Below are 25,999 nucleotides of genomic sequence, written 5' to 3' on the forward strand. Positions count from 1 at the left end.
GGCAAGGTGCAGCAGTTGGCAGCAGGATCCACAGGGCCATCAAATACCAGTGTAGATCTTTTTTTCCTGCTTGTTCCTGATGCAGAGCTTCACTTATCCCTTCCCTGGTGGGGGGAGAGGTGCCATTTTGTGGTTTGCCTCAGGCGTCAAAATGCCTTGGCTGGCCCTGTGTTCAGCAGAGTCCCTTGAAACTTGTCCCACCCTTGTTTCTTGTATTGGAAGGCCCAGATTTTTTCCTGATGACTGCACAGCAGAGAGAGTGCAATGTATAGAGCAGACAGAGATATGCAATGCTTTTCCAGAGGTCCCTGCCATGTTCAGACCCTTCATCCACATACACAACTGTCACCAGAATCAGTGCCGGATTTGCGTATAAGCTAAACAAGCTATAGCTTAGGGCCCCACTCTCTTGGGGGCCCCCAAAAAATGTAAAGGGAAAAAACTAGATGTACATTTCCAAAATACAAGATAAAAAACAAATAAAATAAAACCTACATACAGCAACAGTGTTTTGTGTTGTGTAGGCTCCTATGATGTAAGTAAAGTCTGGGAAACTTTAATCAGTAATGCTGTTTGGAGTCCCCAGCATACCGAACTGTTCACGTCTTGCTTTTTCTAAGAAAACAAAATACAGTGGTACCTCAAGTTAAGTACTTAATTCGTTCCGGAGGTCCGTTCTTACCCTGAAACTGTTCTTAATCTGAAGCACCACTTTAGCTAATGGGGCCTCTCGTTGCTGCCGCGCCGCCAGAGCACGATTTCTGTTCTCATTCTGAAGCAAAGTTCTTAACCCGAGGTAATAATTCTAGGTTAGCAGAGTCTGTAACCTGAAGCGTATGTAACCTGAAGCGTATATAACACGAGGTACCACTGTACTAAAACAAAATCGAGCAACCCCCTTCCCTCACGTTTAAAAGGCCACAGAATGTTGACCAGCCAAAGGCCTGGTTATAAAGAAACAGTTTCACCTGGTGTCTAAAGATATGAAATGAAAGCGCCAGGTGAGCCTCCTCAGAACTAGAACTCCCAGCACCCTTGAACTACAGTACCCAGAATATATTTTCTTTAAAAAAAATAGGTGCAGGAAACGTTCTTTAAATGTTTCGTGTGTATGCAACAGTCTACTAAGTGGTAGGATAAAAGGAGCCTGAGTCAGTTGGTTAGTAGAAGGGAGACATTTACAGGATTAACTAATTTGAATTGGTTGGTGAAGCCATTTTCTGTGGGTTTTTGTTCCAATTACAGGAAATGGCTTGACTCATTTCTGGGGTGGGTGGGTGTGAGAAAGAGAAAGCAGACATTGCCCTTCTCTAACACCAATCAACAAGCATTTCAACAAGAGTAAAGAACTTTTGTGTGTACATCTACAAAACAGCCAGCTTGGGGTTATAATGAGTGGGCAGAATCTCATAAGATCGTTTCTTTCTGAGCTAGAGAAGCCAAGTGCAAGAAATGGTGCTCAATTTGTACCGTAGCTGAGAACGTTGTGATCTGACCAAACTCGTATCTGAAAGAAAGGTTATTACAAACTCTGATTGACGTGTCTCTGTTTCTGAGAAAAAGATGCAATTAGGAAAGGAGCAATTCAAGGCATGGTCCCTTCCTCAAACTGTGATTCTGCCTTTACCCAAATGCATTTTCCATAGATTGTAGAACAGCAGAGCACATACCTGTGTCTTTCGAAAAACACAGGCAGCAGGTAGCATGCGATGCAGGTAGGGCACTTAAGAAATACTCTGCAGGTACCATATACTGCAATTATCTAGACCACTGTTCTCAGATGCACATAAGCTTTCACAATTACTCTCCTAATGAGTTAATGTGCTTCATTACGAATTTATTCATCAGCCAGAAACCTGGAGGTTGGTTTTTTTTTGGGGTTTTTTTTGCTGTTTTTCAGCAAATAATCATTATCTGCAGGGGGGAAATATCTAATTTGAAATAAGATGATACATATGTGGTGCTAGCTCAAACAATCTGCCAATTAGCCTGTTTCTAATAACACGAACTATTTCTGCAGACTAAATTAGAGAGGAGGCTGGAGCCAAATATAATCAATTAATCTTGTGGAAAAAACAAAACAAAACTATCAACGTCTTAGTAAAAGGAGGATGTTTTGCGCCTTTTCCTTTCCCTTAACATAAAATTGCAGTATGCAGTGGCATTGATTCAACAGATGTTACTGAAGAGACGTAAGAGAAAGTCATGAGGAATTTCTTCTCTTGATGAAGCCAGGTGTGAAGTTTTTTGTAAATATTATGTCAAATATGTGGTTTGTGTGTGAAGAATTGTAGAGCTGGAAGGGATCTCCAGGGTCATCTAGTCTAACCCCCTACAATGCAGGATTCTCATACAAAACCTCTGCTTAAAAACCTGCAAGGAAGCGGAGTCTACCATCTCCTTGACACCTGATGGGAGGGCCCTTGCTGTCAGAATGCTTTTCCTGATGTTTAGTGTTAGAATCTCCTTTATTTAAAATGCATCTCTGGGTGATATGTGGGGCATAGGAATTCATTCATTTTTTTCCTTCAAAATATAGTCCGGCCCCCACAAGGTCTGATGGACAGTGGACCAGCCCCCTGCTGAAAAAGTTTGCTGACCCATGCTTACTCCATGGGTAGGCAAACTAAGGCCTGGGGGCCGGATCTGGCCCAGTCGCCTTCTAAATCCGGCCCGCAGACAGTCTGGGAATCAGCGTGTTTTTACATGAGTAGAATGTGTCCTTTTATATAAAATGCATCTCTGGGTTATTTGTGGGGCATAGGAATTCGTTCTTTTTATTTTCCTTTTCAAAATATAGTCCGGCCCCCCACAAGGTCTGAGGGACAGTGGACCGGCCCCCTGCTGGAAACATTTGCTGATGCCTGCCTTACACCTAAGCAGTTTGCTGTTATGTACAAGTTTTGCTTTGCTTTGCTTTGTTTAACTTTCTATCTGCATTATTCCCTGAGGTCTAATTGTAGAAGCTCTTTGTGTGTGGGTTTTGTTTTATTTCCAGGCTGTGGGAGAATACCAATATGCTGGGCGCCACTTTACTGGGGAAAAACAAAACTCTGGTAACTATTTCTTGAAGATAGCAGAGCTAAGTATGAATATGAGCTACATATTGGTCCTGCCATATGTTCACATTTCATAACACTGCCAGGGCTGGATCCTTTGCCCGTTGCTTGCTACTTTGGTAATGATGCCAGATGGAAGAACTAGCAACTACCAGTGCCATCTCTATCACTTCCTTGCTCTTTTTGCAGAGAGAGCAATGAGTTTTTAACAATTTCTTTACCTACAATTCATGTACTAACTGATTGGCTCCTTTTTATATGCCGAGCAGTCCTCCCAAAACCTTGCTACCCATGCAAATACTAAACCAATAGGAACTACAGAACTCTCAGAAACCCACATACACACCAGCAATGCTTATTTATTAATTGTTTCCAGCAATCATTCCCGTATTCTCATTTATTTATTAAAATTTATTACCCATCCTTTGCCTTAAGAGTCAATGGTAGGTTACAATAATATGTAAAGCAAAGAGTTTTGTACAGTCGTACCTCCTTTTGCATCCAGGATCCATTCCGGAGCCCCGGACACTCAACAAAAGGGACCCTCGACAAAGTGCTGCTCTACACATGTGCGAAGCACAATTTAGTGCTCCTGCACGTGCGACAAACCCGAAAGTAACCCATTCTGGTACATCCAGGTTGGCCGCGGACGTTCAACGAAATGGACCCTAAACAGGGCAGACTCAAAACAGGGTACTACTGTATTGTTTTCATATAGAGAATTGTATTTTTGGTCTTGTTATATATGGAATTATTTTTCTTTTTCACAGTTTTATTATTATTTTGCAGGTCTTTAACTGCTTTATCATCTTTTGTTGGCATGTGTCTGTCTTGGGAGACAATAGAGGGGTGGGCCTTTGGAAGTAAAGTCAAACCATATGAGAGTTACAGTGCCTGCTGTGGTTGTAGAGACAAAAAGGGACTTTTCTGAAGCAGGGTGCAGAGTGTAGGATGGTTTTATTGCAGTGATGTTTCAGGCCATAAAAAGGCAGCAAGCTGAGCAGAGAGTCAGAGCCATGGCTGGGGAGAAGCAAGAACTTCTTGGGGTGTCAGTAATGTAAGCCCCTCCAATGTAGGCTCAGGTTATATATATGTGTGTCAACCATATATCACAAAGACACCACAGTCTCCGCTGTGCCTTATTTCTAAAGGGAACAGAAACCCCGGGCAACTGGCTGGACCCCTGGAATCTTGCACTGCTCAGAGATTGGGGTGGCATGCAACAAAATAGTTAGGAAATTGACTTGGCACTAGGTCCTGCATAAATCAAAATTCAGAGAAAATGTGGAGGCTCCTACTCTGGTTATAAACAGCTGAAGAATTTCAAAGGTAAACCTAAAGACTAGGGACATTCCCAGAGGAATTTTGCACATTCCTAAAACCAGTAGATTTGGGGGCAGATTTCGGGGGACTCTTTGCAGTCTCTTAAAATACGCTATCCAAAAAATTCAGCCAGAGTTCTGCAGGCTGATGATGTAGCATGCATTTCAACGTCAGTCTTTCCCTGGGTCCAATAAGTGAGACCTAGTTCAAAAATAATCTAGTCCTGGCCAGTATAAGGTCATAAATTGGTCTACTATATTCCCATCTTGTATTTTCAGAAGGTATTCCATTCTGCTGTCTTTATCGTATTTTAGCTGCTCTTATCCACCCTGAACACTGAGGATAACTTTAAAAACTTCAGTTAAGAACACAGAGAGACACACAATGCAGCTGACAAGAGATCTCTGAGAGCTGTTTTCATGGTATCCAATTAAGCATATGCAATTTAGCTCAGTAAAATTATTTCTATTCAGTTATGCTTTAAACAAATTAGATTCTAATTACTACCAATTGTTACATCTCCCCCACATACAATGAAGTACTATTCATTTAACAGAAATATTTCAGTGTTCATTTTTAATCTGGATAGGTGAAGTGTTTTGCAGATATTATGTTAGAGAGCTTTTCAGCTCAGCTACTGGAGAACTTTTGGAAGAAATTGGATGTAATTGAACACAGACAAGAGTGCTAAATTGGTCCTCTATCGGAATTACTCAGTGGTTTATAGTCAACAGGCAAACACGAGTATTGGAAATAGCAAATAATATAGGAACGTACAAGCAGCAGACTTCAAGAAAAATCAAAGTAGGCCAGTGCTCAAAGTTTGTGCACAATGTAATTTCACTAAAGGAAGAGCCATTGTTCCCAGAAGTCTGCCATCGCCTCTCCCCAATTGTTGTCTAGTTCATATACTTCCCGAAATGGTTCATGAATGGTTTTATTAGTATTATTTCCTGCTGCTGTAAATAGAAAATAGATGTGGGTGCTATCCTGAATCTATTGGTTGGTATTTAAATCTCACTAAAATCCTTACGTTACTTCCGGGTTTCATCGCTCGCGCATTCGCAGACGCTCAAAATGATGTCATGCTCAGAAGCGTCAAAACGCGACCTGCGCACGCTCAGACGTGTGTTATGTTTACTTCAGGATACGAACGAGGCTCCGGAACGGATCCCGTTCGTATCCAGAGGTACCACTGTAAGTGTATCATTCACACCAAAATCTCTTTGAAAGTAGCCTTGCAGCATGCTGGCAACCAGCAGGCCTCCAGAGTTCAAGGGATCTTTACCTCAGGAAGAAACTGAACATTCAAGTCCTATCTGTTTTGTCATTTTAGGACATATGCACTAATATACCTTCATTTTGAGTTTAATACTGCCATGTGTCTTAGGAAAAAGAAATCACAATGGAAGATGTAAAGATTTCTATGACTGACTTATGCTGAAATGCATATTTTATGAGTTCCATTATCCTTATATTATTAAGCAATAAACCAAAAAAATTCATAATATTTGCCTTAGGAAAACAGGTTTTAAGTGTGGTAATTTAGTGCCATTTACAGATCTATTAATTAGTTTCTCATACTACTGCCTCACAGCCCCTATGTGTAGTGTCGGTGTATAGTCCAGTCACAAGATGGCACTGGACTGAATCTATTTTATTATGATTATGTATTTTGTGGTTTTATATCTTGATTTTGTTCTGTGAACTGCCCTGAGACCCCTGGGTGTAGGGCAGCATATAAATTCAAATAACAATAACAATATGGGTGAACCCAGGAATAGAAATGTAAGAGGGTTTCCACTCTGTATTTGCCAGAGGTACCGCTGTTTCCATTCTGCTGCGGTTCACCTTCCGCCAAGAACTACAATATTTATCCTGTTCACAGCAGCAAAATTATGTGACTTACAAAATAGACACAACTACATATCATGATGTTATTCCACCACATTCATTTCAATTCAAAGGAAACACAGTACAAATGGATGGGATGTAATCAATGATGCATCATTTTGTAGCCTGACAGCAACAAATACTGATCGTATTCATTGGACTGATTTCCATTCCAGACATGGGACAAACAAGGAAAGTTCAGTGCTTTTTGCTGCTGTTTCCAATTCTCCAGTACCACTAGTCAGGAGTTATTGGCGTAAGGCTTGGCTATAAAAAAGTGTGAAACATATGTTGGAAATGTGAAGAAAAAGAAGGGACTTTTTATCATATGTCGGATGTATATCATTTCCCCTTTTTTTTTTTAAAAAAAAAAGGGGAAATGATATACAATGAATTTTAAAATGACATTTGTAAAAAAAACCAGAAGCATTTTTGTTAGGGATTGTAGGACAAGACCTGCCAAGAAAAACAAAGAATTTATTTATGTATGCTACAACAGCAGCAAGAGTCTTGATAGCACAAAGTTGGAAGAAAGAGGAAATCCCAAGGAAAGAACAGTGGCAAGAAAAATTGATGAGCTATGCAGAGTTGGCTAAATTGACATACAAACTGCGGGACAAGGACAACTGTAACTTTAAGGAAGAATGGGAATTTTTTACAAATTATCTAAAAAGACAACAAAATGAACTGGACTCCTTGGCAGGTTTTGAATAAACATACACAAATTTATTGGTTGATAACATGATAGACAGACAAAGCAAGGATATGTATAATTTTATAACATGCAGAGAATAATATGTGCAGTGAAATCAGAGAGAGGAGTTGAGGGAAGTTTCTGGCGGGGGGTGGAAGGGGGTGGAAAAAAGGGGAAATAATGCGATTATATGGTTTGTTAATTTGTTATGTTGAAATTGCTTAATAAAAATATTTTTAAAAAATAAAAATAAAGAAGTGTGAACCTTTCCCAGGGTTTAGATATTACAGTAAAAGCAACTGGCCATTGAATTCCTGATAGAAAAACTTTTCTAGGATTGCCTTGCAATTAACTTGGATTTGCAGAGCTTCCTCCGGTAGTGCTTAGGAATTGCTCAGAGGGTTTCTGAGAATTCTACCAGAAATCTAAAAAATAAAAGACGGCTAAGTCTGGCCAATCTCTTCACAAAATCTTCTTCCCAGTCTTTCATTTTCCCAAGCTTAACCTGGCTAGAGAGATAGCGGGTTGGGTGGAGGGTTTGCCGCTTCTATTGGAAAGGCTATTTTCTGAACTGGGGAAATTCATCATCAATCTCTCTTCCAATACTGAATTTTGATGCCATCCATAATCATAATCCTAGTTAGCAGCTCTGAAAATCACATAAATTATTCCTGGCTTCTTCAGACTGCACCTGTCTCATGAGCTTTTCTGACATCTAAGCATGATAAAATAATGCCATTTCTGAATGTGACCTTTCATTTCAGCAGTTTATGCACTGCGTGTTCATTGCAGCAGTGTCAAGAATGTGTGTCAACCCTTTATAGCGACTGTACTTCATTCGGAGAATAATGAGCGTTCATTTTCAAGTGTGTGAGATCATTTTCAAGTGCTTGCTGGCAAGACGGACATTTTTGCTTCAGATTTTTTTAACTAATTGCAGCAGATCGCTCAGTTTGTACAATTATCTTTCTCTGCCTCATTATGAAACTAATCAGGCCTTTTTGTTGTTGAGATTTTCACTTGTGCGAATACATTACTAGAGACCCGAGCTTCTATTTCTTGGCTATCAGTGGCCATCAGCTGTACAATTGGTCAGAAGTTTTTGTTCTTATCCAAAATATTAATGAAGAGCGTATAGCTGAACTGTGTGAATGTAGAAGTTGCAGTAGATGTATAGCCATTATGGTCAGGGCCGGATTTAGGTTTGATGAGGCCCTCAGCTACTGAAGGTAATGGGGCCCTTAATATGTCCAGCTGTCCTTTGTCAATAACAAATTGTCACTGTTAGAAATGAGCAAACCAGTGATATTTTAGGGAGCAGGCTAGCAGGCGGGGTCCATTTCTTACATCATAGGAGCCTACACAACACAAAACACTGTTGTTCTATGTAGGTTTTATTTTATTTATTTTTTATCTTATATTTTGGAAATGTACATCCACTTTTTTCCCCTTTAATTTTTTTGGGGCCGCCCAAGAGAGTGGGGCCCTAAGCTATAGCTTGTTTAGCTTATACGTAAATCCGGCATTGATTCTGGTGACAGTTGTGTATGTGGATGAAGGGTCTGAACATGGCAGGGACCTCTGGAAAGGCATTGCATATCTCTGTCTACTCTATACGTTGCACTCCCTCAGCTGTGCAGTCATCAGGAAAAAATCTGGGCCTTCCAATACAAGAAACAAGGGTGGGACAAGTTTCAAGGGACTCTGCTGAACCCAGGGCCAGCCCAAGGCATTTCGACGCCTGAGGCAAACCACAAAATGGCACCTCTCCCCGCACCAGGGAAGGGGTGAGTGAAGCTCTACGTCAAGAACTAGCAGAGAATAAAGATCTACACTGGGATTGATGGCCCTGTGGATCCTGCTGCCAATTGCTGAACCTTGCCTCATGGGTGGGTCAGCCAGAGCTGAACCACCTTTAAACTATAAACTATAGACCCTAGTAAAACTAATTACTACAACTAATCCAAAATGCAGCGGCTAGACTGGTGGCTGGGAGCAGCTGCCGGAACCATGCAACACCGGTCCTAAAGGATCCACATTGGCTCCTAGTACGTTTCCATGTGTTGGTGCTGATCGCCCTAAATGGCTTTGGCCCTGTCTACCTGAAGGAGCTTCTCCACCCCCATTGTTCAGCCTGGACACTGATGTCCAGCTCCGATGTCATTCTGGCAGTTCCCTCACTGCGAGAAGTAAGGTTATAGGGAACCAGGCAGAAGGCCTTTTCGGTGGTGGCGCCCACCCTGTGGGAATGCCCTCCCATCAGATGTCAAGGAGATAAGTAGCTATACAACCTTTAGAAGACATCTGAAGGCAGGGATGTTTTAATGTTTGATGTTTTGTTGTGTATATGCTGGAAGCTGGCCAGAGTGGCTGGGGCAACTGAACCAGATGGGCAGGTTGCAAAGAATTATTTTTAAATTGTTATTACTTCACCTCCAATTTCTTACTATAATAATGGAATGTGATTCAGCCAACTTGCTCTTAAAAAGGTAAAGGGACCCCTGACCATTAGGTCCAGTAGTGGCCGACTCTGGGGTTGCGGTGCTCATCTCGATTTATTGGCCGAGGGAGCCGGCGTACATCTTCCGGGTCATGTGGCCAACATGACTAAGCCACTTCTGGCGAACCAGAGCAGCGCACGGAAACGCCGTTTACCTCCCCGCCAGAGTGGTACCTATTTATCTACTTGCACTTTGACATGCTTTCGAACTGCTAGGTTGGCAGGAGCAGGGACCGAGCAACAGGAGCTCACCCCGTCGCCGGGATTTGAACCACCGACCTTCTGATCGGCAAGTCCTAGGCTCTGTGGTTTAACTCACAGCGCCACCCGCATCCCTAACTTGCTCTTAACACAGGGCTATTAAGTGGCCTGTAAACCCCCAACTATAAAAACTGCTTAAGGAAGAGCAGGATGTGCTTACTAGCTCCTCCATCCCATCACATCCCCCATTGCCCTCCACACACAGAAGGGCAAATGTCAGGAGCTGGGAGCTTCTTGTAGTTCTGGAGGATCCCCCTAAATCATGTAGGGAACCACCATAAGTACAGCTTTCTCCCTGCTGCAAAACGTGGGGGGCGATGGGGCAACAAGGGAGCGTCAGGGTCAAGTCAAATATAGGGTCAACTTCAAAATGGAAGCCCTAGCTTGGAGCAGAAATCATTCATAGGCATCCAACGACAGGAATAGAAACTCTGGTAAAGGACTACAGAGGAGTAGGTTTTATTCACGAGATCCTAGGTGTAAAAGAATGTTGCCCTAATCTCACAAGTGAGATGGTTTGTGACAGCGAAAAATCAATACCACCAACACACACACGCACTTGCATGATTAAAAAAAAAAAAATGTTGTTGCAGTCTGGCTCTGTGTAAATGATTTTATGACACAAATACCGTAGCCGAGATGTCTTTAAAGTCTTTGGGATATAGTTATTGTACCCTTTCTAGAATGCATCACAGCTCCAGTTTCAGATGTTCCGACTGCCAAACGCATCGCAAACATCATTTTGCTAAAAGGATCCTAATTACATAATGTACTAGCGAAGATAGATGCAGAGTAGATTTAACGTCTCCTGTTTGAATCGGGGAAATGGGCTATGAACGTAGCTGTATTACACTCATTTGAACCAGTATTGTTTTCCAGGAGGCCTGGCACTGAAAAGGCTGCTATGGCATTCCTAGGGCCAGAGAGAGGGGGTAGTAAAGAGAGAGACCTTAATTCCTCCTTTTGCTATGAATTCAGCCACAGCCAAAAAAGCGAGGAGGTGAGTTGTAAAGACTAGGGGGTGCAGATCCTCCCCACTAGATTGGTGACTGGGAGTGGCCACCAAGACCACATAACACCGGTCCTGAAAGACCTACATTGGCTCCCAGTATGTTTCCAAGCACAATTCAAAGTGTTGGTGCTGACCTTTGAAACCCTAAACGGCCTTGATCCTGTATACCTGAAGGAATGTCTCCACCCCCATCATTCAGCCCAGACACTGAGATCCAGCGCCGAGAGCCTTCTGGTGGTTCCCTCACTGTGAGAATGGAGGTTACAGGGAACCAGGCAGAGGGCCTTGTCAATAGTGGTGCCTGCCCTGTGGAATGCCCTCCCATCAGATGTCAAGGAAATAAACAACTATCTGACTTTTAGAAGACATCTGAAGGCAGCCATGTTTAGTTAAGCTTTTTATATTTGATGTCTTATGGTTTTTTAATATTCTGTTATCATCATCATCTTATAGAAATGGACTATGTGAAATCAGGCTAATTTTGAAGTTCAACAACATTGCTAACCAAATGTGCCAAAATCCTACGGGCCAAATCCTTTTCCCGCCCCCGCCCCCCATGCAGCACCCTGTTCTCACAGTGGACCCCAGATGCAAGAACAAGGGCACTGTCCACTCCTGTGGGTTTCAGCAAGATTAAGAAATAAAGTGGTGGGGTGTTTTTAGGTTTAAAGCATGTCCTATCCTCTCAGCAATTGTCACAAATAAGATAGGTCAGTATTATTGCACCCATTATTTTAGACGGGTGGCAAACCTTTGTTCCTCCAGTTGTTGCTGAACTATAGTACAACTTGCATCATCCGTGACCATTGGCCAAGCTAGCTATGGCTGATTGGAGCCCACCAATAGCTGCAGGTTAGCTACTCCCATTTTAGTTGATGGCCTGAGACCAAGAGATGCAGACCATCTCTAAGGCCATGACAGAAAGTTTCATTGAATTCAATGGGGCTTAATATACTTGTATATGCCGTTAGCCAGCTAGTTGCTTTTAGAAACTATTCTAGAAGATTTTTAGACTCCTGGAAAATATTCTAGCAGATTTCTACCCAAGCAAATCTAACACTATTGCATTGTAAAGATTATTGCATTAAACGACATAGCGAGAAAAGCTTATTCTCTTCCTTAGTGCATATACTAGGTTGCCTCCCAGCACATTATTCTCAACTACAAGGCCAGGAACTGTAATGAAATAAGATTAAAAGTGGGGGGAAAGTTTTAGATGCGATCTATTGCTTTCATTATAACAGAAGGGGGAAAACTGCTGCAAGGATATTTTTGTAATAGAACAGATAATAAGCGGTTATTATGAAAATGAGACTTTAGGGAGAGATGGGTATTTTGCTTAATCATTCCCATGCCCTCACCTTTATCTTTAACATTTCAAAGAATTTCTAGATTTAGCTTCTTTTTTTCACTGAACTGTCACCAAAAAAATAAGTAACATTTTTAGAAACGCTTCCATTTCTTGATAAGCTGCATAGGATTAAGCTGTATGCCAATATACCTTTGAATAATGAAGGGGGGAAATTTCTATGCGACTATTTTTGTGGCTGTTCCTTAAAAGCACAGCTATCACCCTGCACATATTTGCTTTGAGATCAGCAGTACTGACTGCAAGAGGACCTAATCTTTGAATGTATAGGTTTAGGCTGTTAAGTTAGCATGACTTCATATAATGAAGGGCATGCAACTATTTTTAATGGTGGAATGAACTCAATAATTATAGTTAAGTTCGGTTGGTCCAATAGAAAAATCCTGAAAGCCAGGGTAAGATACCTTTATTAGGATCAACCAAAATGTCACAAATTCATGATTAAGATGGAAGAGGGAACTCTTTCTGGAGTACTGAATCAGGCCCCCCAGCCACCTTAATCTGGCCTTGCTGCTGCCCCCAAGACTTCAATGATAAGATCATCTACCTGGAAGAGAAAAGACAATTGTTTTTATTATTACACTTTTCCTTCAAGGAGCTCAAGGTCTTTATTTAATCGTCACAAAAATTCTGAGCTAGGGTAGGCTAAGAGACAGTGAGCAACCAAGGTCACCTTTAAGCTTTCATGCATTAGTGGGGTCTTGAACCCTGGTCTCCCTGGTCTGACACTCCAACACAGGAATCACCACCTTTCTTGGGTCCATGGTCACAGGGCAAATTGGAGAAAGCTGATGTGGAGACTACTCAGTTTCATTTCATTAATTTTGTTTATTCTATTTCTATGCCACTTTTCACTCACACAAGTCACAAAGCTGCTTATATAAAATAAATAACATGGTGGAACATCACTACTGCAACATAAAGGATATAAAACAATTAACAAATCAGTAAAGAGAAATTGGGCTGTATTGTCATGCTCTATATTCTGTCACTGAATTTATTTACCATTTATTTTATTATGTTGCTGTTGTTGTTTAGTTGTTGAGTCGTGTCCGACTCTTCGTGACCCCATGGACCAGAGCACGCCAGGCACTCCTGTCTTCCACTGCCTCCCGCAGTTTGGTCAGACTCATGTTAATAGCTTCGAGAACACTGTCCAACCATCTCGTCCTCTGTCGTCCCCTTCTCCTTGTGCCCTCAAACTTTCCCAACATCAGGGTCTTTTCCAGGGAGTCTTCTCTTCTCATGGGGTGGCCAAAGTATTGGAGCCTCAGCTTCAGGATCTTATTTTATTATATTCCATCTTTATCTTCTAAGGAGCTCAAGGTGGGGTACCTGACAGCTGTGTTTGCTGTCCCGGACATCTTCTGGAGAGTGCAGGAAGGAGTTGGAACCACTGAGGCAGCGGCACCAAATTCTGAGGGCCCAGGCACCCACAATTTTTTTGCTGTGGGTGCCTGGCCTCTGCCCCCTGCCGCTGCCCAGCCTCTGGCACTCTGGCCTCTGTTGGGGGCCACTGCAGCAGCGAAAGGGCTTCCAAGTCCAGCGAGCCCCAACAGAGGCCCCATGGCAGACCACAAGTCCTGGCCCAGTTGCCACCATGGCACCAGAACACACGGGCACCTGCGCCACAATCACAGTACCATCATGATGTCATGGGGTTCACTGGGCACCCACAGTCTGGGGTCCAATTTGGAGCTGCTGCACCTCAAATACCCTTTATGCCCCAAAAGGAAAAGGCAAGAATATTACTCTTTAATTCTATACATCTCTAAGACAATAATTCTCTAACTCATTCTGTAACCAGCTCCCTCATCTTACTCCCCTTAAATACTTTTTCTTACCAAAATTCTCTGGAAAGTCATCCAGGAATAGACACGTCATAATGGAGGGCATGTCCCTGTTACTTCATTCATTCATTCATTCATTTATAAACCATTTAATATTTCTAAACGTCTAAGCAGTGAACAGTATATAAACAGTATATAAAACAGAAATGCAACATAAAACTAATAAACCGGTTGTCTAAAATCATATACAAACAAACAGGGTTCAAACTCACAGTGGCATAGCGTGGGGGGTGCAGGGGAGGCCGGCCGCACCGGGCGCAACATCTGGGAGTTAGGGTTAGGGGGCACAAATCCACGGGTTAGGGGGCACAAATTACTTGCCTTGCCCCGGGTGCTGACAACCCACGCTACGCCACTGCAAACCCATAAATCTGTGCCTTCTCTTCGCAGATCAGGGGATGAAATTTAGAGTTTCGGCGGCAGTTCACATAGGATTTTCAAGCTGTGACAGGGTGGGGAGAAGGAGAGAAATGGGTTTACTCTGAATAAAACTAATGTTGGCATTTACAATACCACCCAAAAGCCCTTTGCAAGTGCCTTCCCCCTTAACCTCTACACCTTGGTTCTGTTCAAATGTTGTTCATGTGAAAGGTGCTCACAGTTCAAAGAGCTAGCTCAGTTGGTGAAGCATGAGACTCTTAATCTGAGGGTTGTGGATTGGAGTCCCACATTGGGCAAAGCATTCCTGCATTACAGGGGGTTGGACTAGATCAGTGTTTCCCAACCTTGGGTTGCCAGCTGTTTTTGGACTACAACTCCCATCATCCCTAGCTAGCAACACCAGTGGTCAGGAATGATGGGAATTGTAGTCCTCAAACAGCTGGAGACCCAAGGTTGGGAAACACTGGACTAGATGATCCTTGTGGTTCCTTTTCCAATTCTTTGAGCACACTTTTCACCCTTCGCGTAGCACTCTGATGTAGGCCCAGCCTCCATCCATAGTGCATTTGAGCACAATTGTCTACAGAAGAAGCCCTACATGGGAGCAGCTGTTTGCGTACAGGGCCTCCACACCATTGAGAGACCAGCATGTCTGGATCACATGGCTTCCCCACGCATATTGGTTCCTTTTGTGGACATCCACTGCTTGATAACCCTTCACCAAACCATGAGCGCTCTTAAGCCATAAATATTTATTGAAAATATTTATTCATTTGCTTTAATAGCACAAGGATGGAAGATTGAAGAAACCCCAACTAAAGAATCATGGCAAGAAAAATTGGACTATGCAGAACTGGCAAAACTGACATATAAGCTATGGGACAAGGGTAACTGACTTTAAGATGAATGGGAACCCTTTAAAAAGTATTTGAAGGCACAACAAAGCGAACTGGACTCCTTGGCTGGTTTTGAATAAACATTCACAAACTTTTTATTGATAATAATCAGCTAAATAGTTTGAGGATCTATACAACTGTGTAGCATGCAGAAAACAGCATTTTTAGAGAAATCAAAGACTGGAACTGAGGGAAGTCGGGGGGGGGTTCTGTGGGGGAAGGGAGGGGAGGGAGGGGGAAAGGGAGGAAAAATAAGGATGATATATTTCTGAATAATATGTTTAGTTTTAATTTTGAATAAAAAGTTATTAAAAAAGAAAGAAAGTATTCATTTGAAAGCACAAGGACTATTTAAGCCTGCTCCACTTCCATCCTATAGCCTCTTTAGATTTCAGCGCTCAGAGAGGTTGGATGCTGGGATAGCTCAGCTGGTAGAGCAGGTTTCCTCAAACTCAGCCCTCCAGATGTTTTTGGCCTACAACTCCCATGATCCCTAGCTAGCAGGACTAGTGGTCAGGGATGATGGGAATTGTAGTCTCAAAACATCTGGAGGGCCGAGTTTGAGGAAGCCTGTGGTAGAGCGTCAGACTCTCAATTTCAGGGTCATGGGTTTGAGCCTAACTTTGGACCAAATAATTCCTGCAATTGCAAGCGGTTGGACTAGATGATCCTCATGGTGCCTCGCAACTCTACAATTCTAGAATTCAGCACTCCTGAGAGTATGGATGTTGGGACTCTCCAGCCAAGGGCTACTAGGCTTTTGGGCCAATGGTTTGCCAGTTGTTTTGTGTGGGCAGAAGAACCCATTGGAGTGAGCAGTGCTGCGAGAAGTCAGACCATGTCTGCAGACTTGTTCAGGTGGTGGTTTGACTTAAGCTATGGTTGTCTGAAGAAGGCTGATCGCTGAAGAATTGGTGCTTTTGAATTATGGTGCTGGAGGAGACTCTTGAGAGTCCCATGGACTGCAAGAAGATCAAACCCACCCATTCTTAAGGAAATCAGCCCTGAGTGCTCACTGGAAGGACAGATCCTGAAGCTGAGGCTCCAATACTTTGGCCACCTCATGAGAAGAGAAGACTCCCTGGAAAAGACCCTGATGTTGGGAAAGATGGAGGGCACAAGGAGAAGGGGACGACAGAGGATGAGGTGGTTGGATAGTGTTCTCGAAGCTACCAGCATGAGTTTGACCAAACTGCGGGAGGCAGTGGAAGACAGGAGTGCCTGGCGTGCTCTGGTCCATGGGGTCACAAAGAGTCGGACACAACTAAACAACAATAACATGGTTGTCTAATGGTCCCCACCCAATTCTCATCAAGACTTTGGCATATAAGAGGAGATGCAATTTAAACCTTCCCATCGCATCTGTGATCCTGATGAGAATCTCTCCCCCCACATTCACACATTTAGCATTTACCAGGGCAGGGGGCTTTTGTGCACCAGGCATCAAACATCAATTGAACCATCACAACTTCAAGTGACATAGGTTTTTGTTCCCATAGATTTCATTTTTTAAAAAAACCAACCACCTTTAGTACTAAAAAATAATATATTTAACCCCTGGCAGTGCCATCCACACCTCATTGCTGATCTCACATTGTAGGGAGGGGACAATTTGCTTCTTCTTTGCCCTTCATCATTTCAGGAGAAATGCGCCGGCCGATATCTCCTCCGAGACAGAATTCAAAGCACTTTGGTAACCTTAGTGTTTAAGGGACTATGTAAGCAATGGCTTTAAGCTTTTAACCTCATTCATAAAATATATGAAGTGTAATATATCTTTGCAATTTAAATGCAAATAATCTTCAAACAAAGCTAATCCCTGGGGGCTTTTGTGCAGAGAATGATCTAGCAATAGGAACTTTTTTTAAAAAAATCATCTCACCTTAGTTTGATTCCTTTTTCATTATTAACCATTGGTCTACATGGATGTAATCCTTCAGACCTGCACTAAGCTATTCATTTAAATTCGTTACAATATAACCTTTGTGGGCGAAACGATGGGCGACAAAAGGGTGTGTGTTACTTATTAACCTGTACTGGAAATGGAAGCATCTTTATGCTGCAGTCTGGACTCCCAGAGTTTACGAGTTCATAAAAATGTAATAGTTCTGCCTATAATCCCAGCCATGCACCGCGCACCGAAAACGGCTGCACAATTAAGCTATTCGTTTCAACTATTAAATGCTGCTGAATGGGATCAATGCTGCTTGCGTCGTCTCTGTACTGCAAAGGGTCCTTCAGGAAACAGGGAAAGGCAATCGGTTCTCTGTGGAAGACGGAGAAGACCGGAATGTTTCTCCTGCTTATTACGATTTCGTGACTTGGTAGATCTACTGCTAAGAAGGGTTTGTATCTTGGAGGGACTGGGTAATCGATTTGGATGGCATGCATATCTATGGTATGACAAGGTAAAGGCCCACAGGGGTTTTAAGAATCATGTAATTAGAAAGGCATTATACAATGTATGGACTAGATACAAAGATCTCTTAGTAAGAAAAACACCAAAATGGATTTCACCAATCCATTCACAGGCCCCCAAAAAGTTAAATATGGAAAACAAATGGTTGAGGTATTCAGATTTGTTGTTAGAGAATCAGGAAGGTTTTAAATTAAAACCATTTGAACAAATTAAAGATAAAGTGAATTGGTTGCAATATTATCAAATTAACGAATTATATAAGATGGATAAGAGAAATGGTTTTGCAACAGAAAAAACCAAATTGGAAACGGAGTTGTTAGATGCTAATGATAAGAATATGTCTAAAATGTACAGTTTGTTGTTGGAGTGGCATACAAAGGATGAACAAGTTAAATCGGTCATGATTGATTGGGCAAGGGATGGAGGACATAATATAATGATGGAGGACTGGGAGAGGCTATGGAGGAAAGGGGTTAAGTTCACTGCATGTACGATGTTAAAGGAAAACATTATGAAGATGATGTATAGATGGTACTTGACCCCTGTAAAATTAGCAAAGATTTATCACAAAAGTGATAATCTTTGTTGGAAATATAAAGAAAAAGAAGGTACTTTTTTCCATATGTGGTGGACTTGTCTCAAGGTGAAAGACTTCTGGGAGAAGATTTATAATGAACTGAAAAAAATGTTGAAATATACATTTATTAAGAAACCAGAGGCCTTTCTCCTTGGAATAACAGGTTTAGAATTGCCCAAGAAAGATGTTAAATTATTTTTGTATGCCACAACGGCCGCTCGAATATTACTTGCTAAAAAGTGGAAAACACAAGAACTACCAACAATGGAAAATGAAGATGATGGACTTTTCGGAGCTAGGTAACCTGACTGGAAGAATCCGCGACCAGAAAGAAGAGTAGTTTCAAGAGGACTGGAGGAAATTCAAGGACTATTTGAACAAATATTGTAATATAAAAAAATAGAAATTACTTGAAAGAAACAAATAAGTCCAGGACAAATTAAGTTATAATTAAATAAATGGGATTCAGAATGTCAAGAAAAGTGAATAAGATGAGTATAATTGGGAATTGTTGTAGTTTAATAATGATATTGGAAAGCTGTTACTTTTAAATTACAAGGAAACTCAGAAGGGAGGGATTTGAGGAAGTCAATCAAGATGTTTAAAATGTTGGATTTGTGAAGAATTAAGTTTGTTATTATTGTCTATTTGTTTATTGTTCCCCCCCTTTCCCCTCCCTTTTCTTCTTTTTTCTTTTTTTCCTCTATTTCTCTTTTTCCTTTTCTGTTTTTGTGTATTAATTTGCTTTGTGGTTTGTGTTATTATGGTGGAAAAATTTAATAAAAAATTATTTTAAAAAGAAGAAGAAGAAGAAGGGTTTGTATCTTCAGGGCTTCTGACAATTATCCAGAGTTAATCCCACACAGGTAGGCATGAGTCACATGACATCACCACCAATTTTTCTCTCCACTGTCAGCTCTTCCTTCAGTCAATAGAACCTCCAGCCAATCAAAGAGTCTGTTGCCTTGATCTTTTGACAATTGTGCTATGACATCAACCGGTTTTAAATGTTTGATGTTGCAACATCTTTTAATTTGTTGGAAGCCGCCCAGAGTGACTGGGATAACCCAGACAGATTGTTGTTGTTGCTGCTGTTGTCATTATTATTTATACCCCGCCCATGTGACTCGGTTGCCTGAGTGGCTTCCAACATACCGTATTTTTTCGTGTATAAGGCTATTTTCCCCCACGTAACCCTCTTTTAGGGAGGACATGATTTATGTATGCAACTACGGCTGAACGGACACTACTAGCCCAACATTGGAAAGAATAAGGTGTCTCAGCTAAAGAAGATTGGCAACTTAAAACAATGGAATATGCTGAAATGGCAAAATTGACAATGAAACAAAAAGGAAGAGATGACAACGAGTTTAAGGAAGAATGGAAGATGTTTCTTGCATATATACAGCAGCATTGTACACAGGTGAATACATTAGCAGGGTTTTAGAAATACTTATAATTTGACTATGAAATGGACAATAGGGTATTCAAATGGTTTTCAAATTTAACAATAGACATGCAGTATGTTGATTAATAATGGCACCAAGAAAGGGGGAAGTCAGTTTGTTTTGTTTTGTTTTTGTATTGTTCTTGTTCTTGTTTTTGGAAATTTCATAAAATGTTATATAAAAAAGGGTAAGTGACTTATTATAAGACACAGTCATACCTCGGGTTAAAGTCGCTTCAGGTTGAGTGTTTTCAGGTTACGCTCCACAGCGACCCGGAAGTAACGGAACGCGCATGCACAGAAACGGTGAATCGCGACCCGCGCACGTGCAGATGTGCAGATGTGGGTTGTGTTCCGCTCTGGGTGCAAATGGGGCTCCGATGGGCAAGAGATGTAGGACATAACACAATGTTTGAGGATTGGGAAAGATTGTGGAAGAAAGGGGTTAGGGAATATAATGTCAGGGAAGATAATGAATTCTGTGCTGCAAATAAGTAATGATGTTCTCTGCGGTATATGATGAAATCCGAGTCTCAGCTTCTTACTGGCGTGCTCCCTGGATTAGGTTGAAACTGATGACAGAAATTTTAATATCCTTTATGTTTTCAACATTCCCACTGCATTGTATTTATAGTAAAGTACAATACAACATGGTGGGAATGTTGAAAACATAAAGAGTTTTAATATTTATATTAAACTGTTACTTTTGGTTTTTAATGGTTTCTACCTTACCATATGAGCCCAGTTTGGATAGGCAACAAATACTGATAAACAACGAGAGACACTTTTGACAAATGCTTTTTCCGCGCAGCAGGTATCCCTTTCGGAAGATTTTCTTTCTCCTTGTCAGTTACAAATCTGCCTACCCTTGTACAAAGTCACCGAATTTATCCACGCGGTTAATCTTTACTGTGTGTGCAGCTCAAAATCCTGTTATTTTTACGGGATCGGCAGGTCTAATCTTTCGTGCACCCGCTCTTTTTACAGAATGCACTTCAGGAACGCTTTCCTGGTATAAGGTAACTGCATCCTCATTTATAGAGGGAATGTAAAAAAAAAGAATAAAAGGGAAAGTGGTCTCCTGGTGTTTCGGCATAGCATGTAGGCTTTCGCAATGCTTTCAACTCCTAATGTGCGGCTCTTTGCACAAGAGTGTTGTTAAAATTAGTTTCTGTTGCAAGAAAACTTGGACAGAAAATTGAATTACTTTAGATTTGTAGAATACTGAGCTGTCTGGATTTTATTTAATAAACTTGCACATTTTGGTGACCGGGAAACCTGGAAAAAAATATTCAGCATTCATTATTAATGTTTTATGTGTTTTAAACATCCTCTTTTTCTATGAGAAAGCAGTTTCTTGTTAAAAAATTAATAACAGGCAAAGCAATCCTATTTGGTGGGTTGGAGGGGGAACCGATGGCAGAGGATCTGCTTACGAATCCAGTTTGGCGTGGAAATGGACAGATTGTGGTTTTTTCAGTTCTTAGCTGTTTCTGTTTTATCTGATTCCCTGTCAGGGAAGAAGCTGCAGTATAAATAAATATAAAAATAAACTTTCAGCAGCAGCCTTCCCTGTTTATGCCATGTTGATCGAGTCTGACAGACAACTCAGAAATATTTGCTTTGCAAAGGAGGCTGCAAGGATACCAGTGTAAAAGAACCTGACCAAAAATGAAAAGTCAAAGCTTTATTTCCTAATTAAGTAATACAGGCTTAGGACTTTTTCATTATTATTATTATTATTATTATTATTATTATTATTATTTATTATTATTACAGTGGTACCTCAGGTTACATATGCTTCAGGTTACATACACTTCAGGTTACAGACTCCGCTAACCCAGAAATAGTACCTTGGGTTAAGAACTTTGCTTCAGGATGAGAACAGAAATTGTGTGGCGGTGGCGCAGTGGCAGCAGGAGGCCCCATTAGCTAAAGTGGTGCTTCAGGTTAAGAATAGTTTCAGGTTAAGAATGGACCTCCGGAACGAATTAAGTACTTAACCCGAGGTACCACTGTATTATTAACCTGCCCTGCAAGGATGAATAGAGATTGAAGCGAAGGAATTACCCTACTTAGGGCTGGGTGATATCTGGTTTTCAAGTTCACGATATATCACCAGCCAAACATTGCGATATACAGCCATAACTCATGTTGCATTAGGTTCATGCTGCGTCTTTTCGGCTTGCAGATGCGGCAAACCCAGAAGTGTTTACAGTGGTACCTCAGGTTACATATGCTTCAGGTTACATACGCTTCAGGTTACAGACTCCGCTAACCCAGAAATAGTGCTTCAGGTTAAGAACTTTGCTTCAGGATCAGAACAGAAATCGTGCTCCAGTGGCGTGGCGGCAGCAGGAGGCCCCATTAGCTAAAGTGGTGCTTCAGGTTAAGAACAGTTTCAGGTTAAGAACAGACCTCCAGAACAAATTAAGTACTTAACCCGAGGTACCACTGTACTTTTGGGTTTCGCCCTGCGCATGCTCAGAAACGTTCTGCACGCTTCATACATGCGCAGAAGCGCCGCTCTAGTTGCGGACTTTTCGGGGTGCGAATGGCACCCCGGAACGGATTGTGTCCGCAGCTAGAGGTACCACTGTATATCAAGATGTCTGAAATAAGGATGGAGCTATGTAGAAGCATTCGCTGTTTTTATGGTTTTTCCCATATTGTGATTTTTGCATAACACACACACACACACAAAACCCAACAACATCATGATTTGCAATTTATTGCCAGGTCAAAAACCATGAAACCGATATTCAGATATGGACTTCAAACCGGTTTTGGATGATATATCGCCCAGCCCTACCTAATACACTAACTCTAGCCCACGCACAAACATATAGGATAGGGTATATTCACATACACAAAGGAGCCAGGCTACAGGTCCTTATAACATGCAAAAATAGGAAAAGGGGGAGGCCTGAGAGAAGGAAGCGCCTCTCTGGATTTCTGCTGTTTTAAGTTTTCTACAAATTCTTGGTCTTCTCAGTCCCAATAGTCCTGCTCTGTAATTGTATTTTCCACCCCAAATTGCCTTCTCTTGCTTAGCTCCTCCGTAATTGGTACTGAGACAGAACTGTCTTCATATGCCCATATGGATGTAGAATACCATGGGGTTGCAAAAACAGCCAGACAAAATCCGAGTTTGTCTCAATATTGTCTCTTCGTGTGCATGGGGACATTTTAAGCCTAAAGTTTCTGCAAATCAAAGCAGCAAAACCTAGATTGCTTTTTTCACAGTACACATCCCACAGCCCATCCTGCTTGCTTCTTAGCTCTTTGTAAGCAAAACTCATTCATTAAAACACACACACGCACAAATGTAACTTGTTAAGTTGCGGGTGAACATATCAGACGACACAGCGATTCTTCAAACAGCTCTTGTTTATACACAGGCCAGAACAGAACTGAACTGAAGGGTTCAGTCAGCCTGCTTATATAGAGCTCCAGTACACCGTAACTGTAACAACTTTCTGCAACTATCCAATCACTGAACGTCACTTTCGATCCCTTATTTGCATAACTACCTACAGTATCCCCCTGCTGGCCCAGGGTGAGAACTTCAGTACATAACATAACTTGCTCTGTCCTGGTTGCCATGCAGTTGCTAAACCCTAAGCTGTTCCTTCTCAAAGTTCTTACATTCTGCTCTGCAAAGCTCACAGCTTTAGTTTTCAATTTCAACTGGGTTAAAACAAATTTTACTTTTTTAAAAAAACACATAAAAGTATAGAACAGAATTTGAGAAATATGGTACACGTTTAAAAGTAATAGAGATGAATATATCATTAGATGTAAATGTCTCTAGCAAACATTAACTCACCAGGTTGCAAAATGCACAAAGTTGGGCATTGCGCTCCTGGTTATTAGCTTACAAAAACCATATTTAAAGTTACAAAATGCATTTTAATCATGATCATCTAAGATATCCAAAGCCTTGCTCATGTGAGAGTGAAGTGGCTTTCTGCATTTGATTTGTGTTTGTATTTTTGTGTTTGTGTGTGTTGGCTTTTGTGGTGCATTAAAGAAAATACACATGTTCTCAGGTGCCCAAACCGAGATGTTTCGTAGGGTTTTGTAGAAATGTTCTTCCACTTTAGCTCCTTACTTTCAATTACATTCCTCAGTGGTTCCTGTGAACTATGGGGCCAGAAAACCCAATCAATTAGATACTCATTGGGTGAGTATCTTATTTATTTATGCAAATGTTGGTCTTGCAAGCACTTGATGTTGTGTCCTTCCATTGCTAATAACATCTCTTTTTGTGTCTAGGGGAGGTTTTCAAGGAGTCAACTGCCCTGGCTGGTGCTGTGAGATGGATGTTCACCAAGGAAACTCTGAAACACCAAGTCAATTCGAAATCAAACTGAGCTTGCATACCCCCCCGCCCCGTCCATATACTATGTTGTATAACTGGTGAAACAGGTGGGACTATACTATCTTGTAATAATCTCATTAAGGTCATTAGTGCAAATACTACCCCTTGATTACAGAAATACTACTCCTTTGATGTGGGAGCTTAGAGAAAAGGCCATTTTGCTTGGCTTTCAAATGCAGGATTAGAACACAGGGCTCCTTCATAGCTTAGAAAATTGCTGTTTGAAGTAATGCATATATTGGACTGGTTGTAGCTGCCCTTGTTGGTCCACCGATCTAGTCTTAGAAATGGAGGTCAGCAAAGGAAAATGAAATGGAGGAAGCACCTGATTTCATCAGGTTTGAAACCAAGCAAGAAGTAATCTTCCAAGCCCCTCTTTAGGAATATAAATTTTTCACCCATTCCAACGTAATACACTATGAACTGATGTTCTTTGCTGTCTGAAGGTGAGGATTGATGGGGGGTGTCAGTTAAGAATGAATGATTCCCCCAGTAAAACAGTTAGAGAAAAGGTTATATCCTTGAATGGCACCATCTATGTGTAAATAAAAGATAGATGTAAAAAGCTGCCAGCTCATTTAGCTTTCTAGAGGGGAAGGAAAACAACAACCTGCTGTAACAGATCAGGTGGCATAATTCAAGATATCTCTCTCAAAATATAATACACGTGGCTCTGAAAAATATATATGCCATAAAAATATGGGGGGGGGGGAATCCATGCATTCCAGTGGTGAGCTATAAGACTGCCTGCAGAGCTTGACAATGGAATTACTAATAGAAAAACTAGTGCTGGCACAGAATTTCAACAACAACAAAAAAGGGTTGAATTTGGGGGATCCTGCTCTGATGAGAATATCTACAGTGGTACCTCGGGTTAAGTACTTAATGCGTTCCAGAGGTCCGTACTTAACCTGAAACTGTTCTTAACCTGAAGCACCACTTTAGCTAATGGGGCCTCCTGCTGCCGCCAGCGCCGCCAGCGCCCGATTTCTGTTCTTATCCTGAAGCAAAGTTCTTAACCTGAAGCACTATTTCTGGGTTAGCGGAGTGTGTAACCTGAAGCGTATGTAACCTGAAGTGTATGTAACCCAAGGTACCACTGTATAGGAAGCAGTGTTAGAAGCTCAGATATATAAGATAGGCACAAAATGGCTCCTTAAACCATGGTTGCAGTCGCCAAAACAGAATGTCAAGTTTCCATTTTGGGGCTGGATGGCTCTAAAGACTTATTTTACAAATGATGAGCTGACCGTGATTGATTCTCAGTTAAACATCTGGCTAGTTCAGATGACAGCCTTGAGCTAGGTTAAGAACCTAAAGAAGAGAACCTAAAGATGAAAAATTGCTGGTTGGACATCAACTGATAGGAAGTGCCTACAGAGGGTGGTGAATACAGCGCAAGATATTATGGGCTCTCCTGTGAATCCACTGGATGACATTGTGGAAGAACATTGCCTCAGGAGTGTGAGGAAAATTCTCAGGGATGATTCACACCCTGGCCGGCACTTTCTTGATCTCCTGCTCTCGGGCAGAAGATATAGAAGCATGATTAGTCGCACCAATAGGGTAAAGAACAGCTTCTATCCGTGGGCTGTTAGACTGCTGAATGAAAGATAACAACAGGGCAACTGACTTTCGGGTTTGGTGGGTGTGCAACAGTAAATGAGGGGAATTAAGACTAAGAGAGCTCATGTAATCTCACTGTATACAAGTTGTACAAGTGACAATAAAGCATTTCAATTCAATTTCAATTTATCCAGGGGCAGTCCACAAATATATTGGCCTTTTCCTACCTCTCTTTCTTAATGGTGACACAGACCATTCATAACATGAGGATATTCTTCACAACTGTGAGCAGGGCAATGGGGTAAGTGAAGACAAGCGACAACTATTGCTCTTGCTCCTGCTCAGGCTGCGCAGAAGAAGCATTTTGG

General features: G+C 41.6%; 2 long non-coding RNA genes across 2 annotated transcripts in view; both read right to left on the bottom strand.

Annotated features, from left to right (window-relative positions):
* LOC309371915 overlaps window positions 1-25,539 on the bottom strand; it is a 399,586-nt gene extending 374,047 nt beyond the window's left edge. The window contains exon 1 of the long non-coding RNA XR_014169347.1: window positions 25,122-25,539. This is a non-coding gene — a long non-coding RNA (uncharacterized lncRNA). The remainder of the gene's footprint in view (window positions 1-25,121) is intronic.
* Window positions 12,510-17,587, bottom strand: LOC309371901. The gene is made up of 2 exons (XR_014169331.1): window positions 17,121-17,587; window positions 12,510-12,658 (listed from the first exon to the last, which is right to left on the bottom strand). It is a non-coding gene; the product is annotated as an uncharacterized lncRNA (long non-coding RNA).
* Window positions 25,540-25,999: the final 460 nt, after the last annotated feature.

Source organism: Podarcis melisellensis (assembly GCF_964234715.1).
Source record: "Podarcis melisellensis genome assembly, chromosome: 6".
Taxonomy (NCBI): Eukaryota; Metazoa; Chordata; class Lepidosauria; order Squamata; family Lacertidae; genus Podarcis; species Podarcis melisellensis.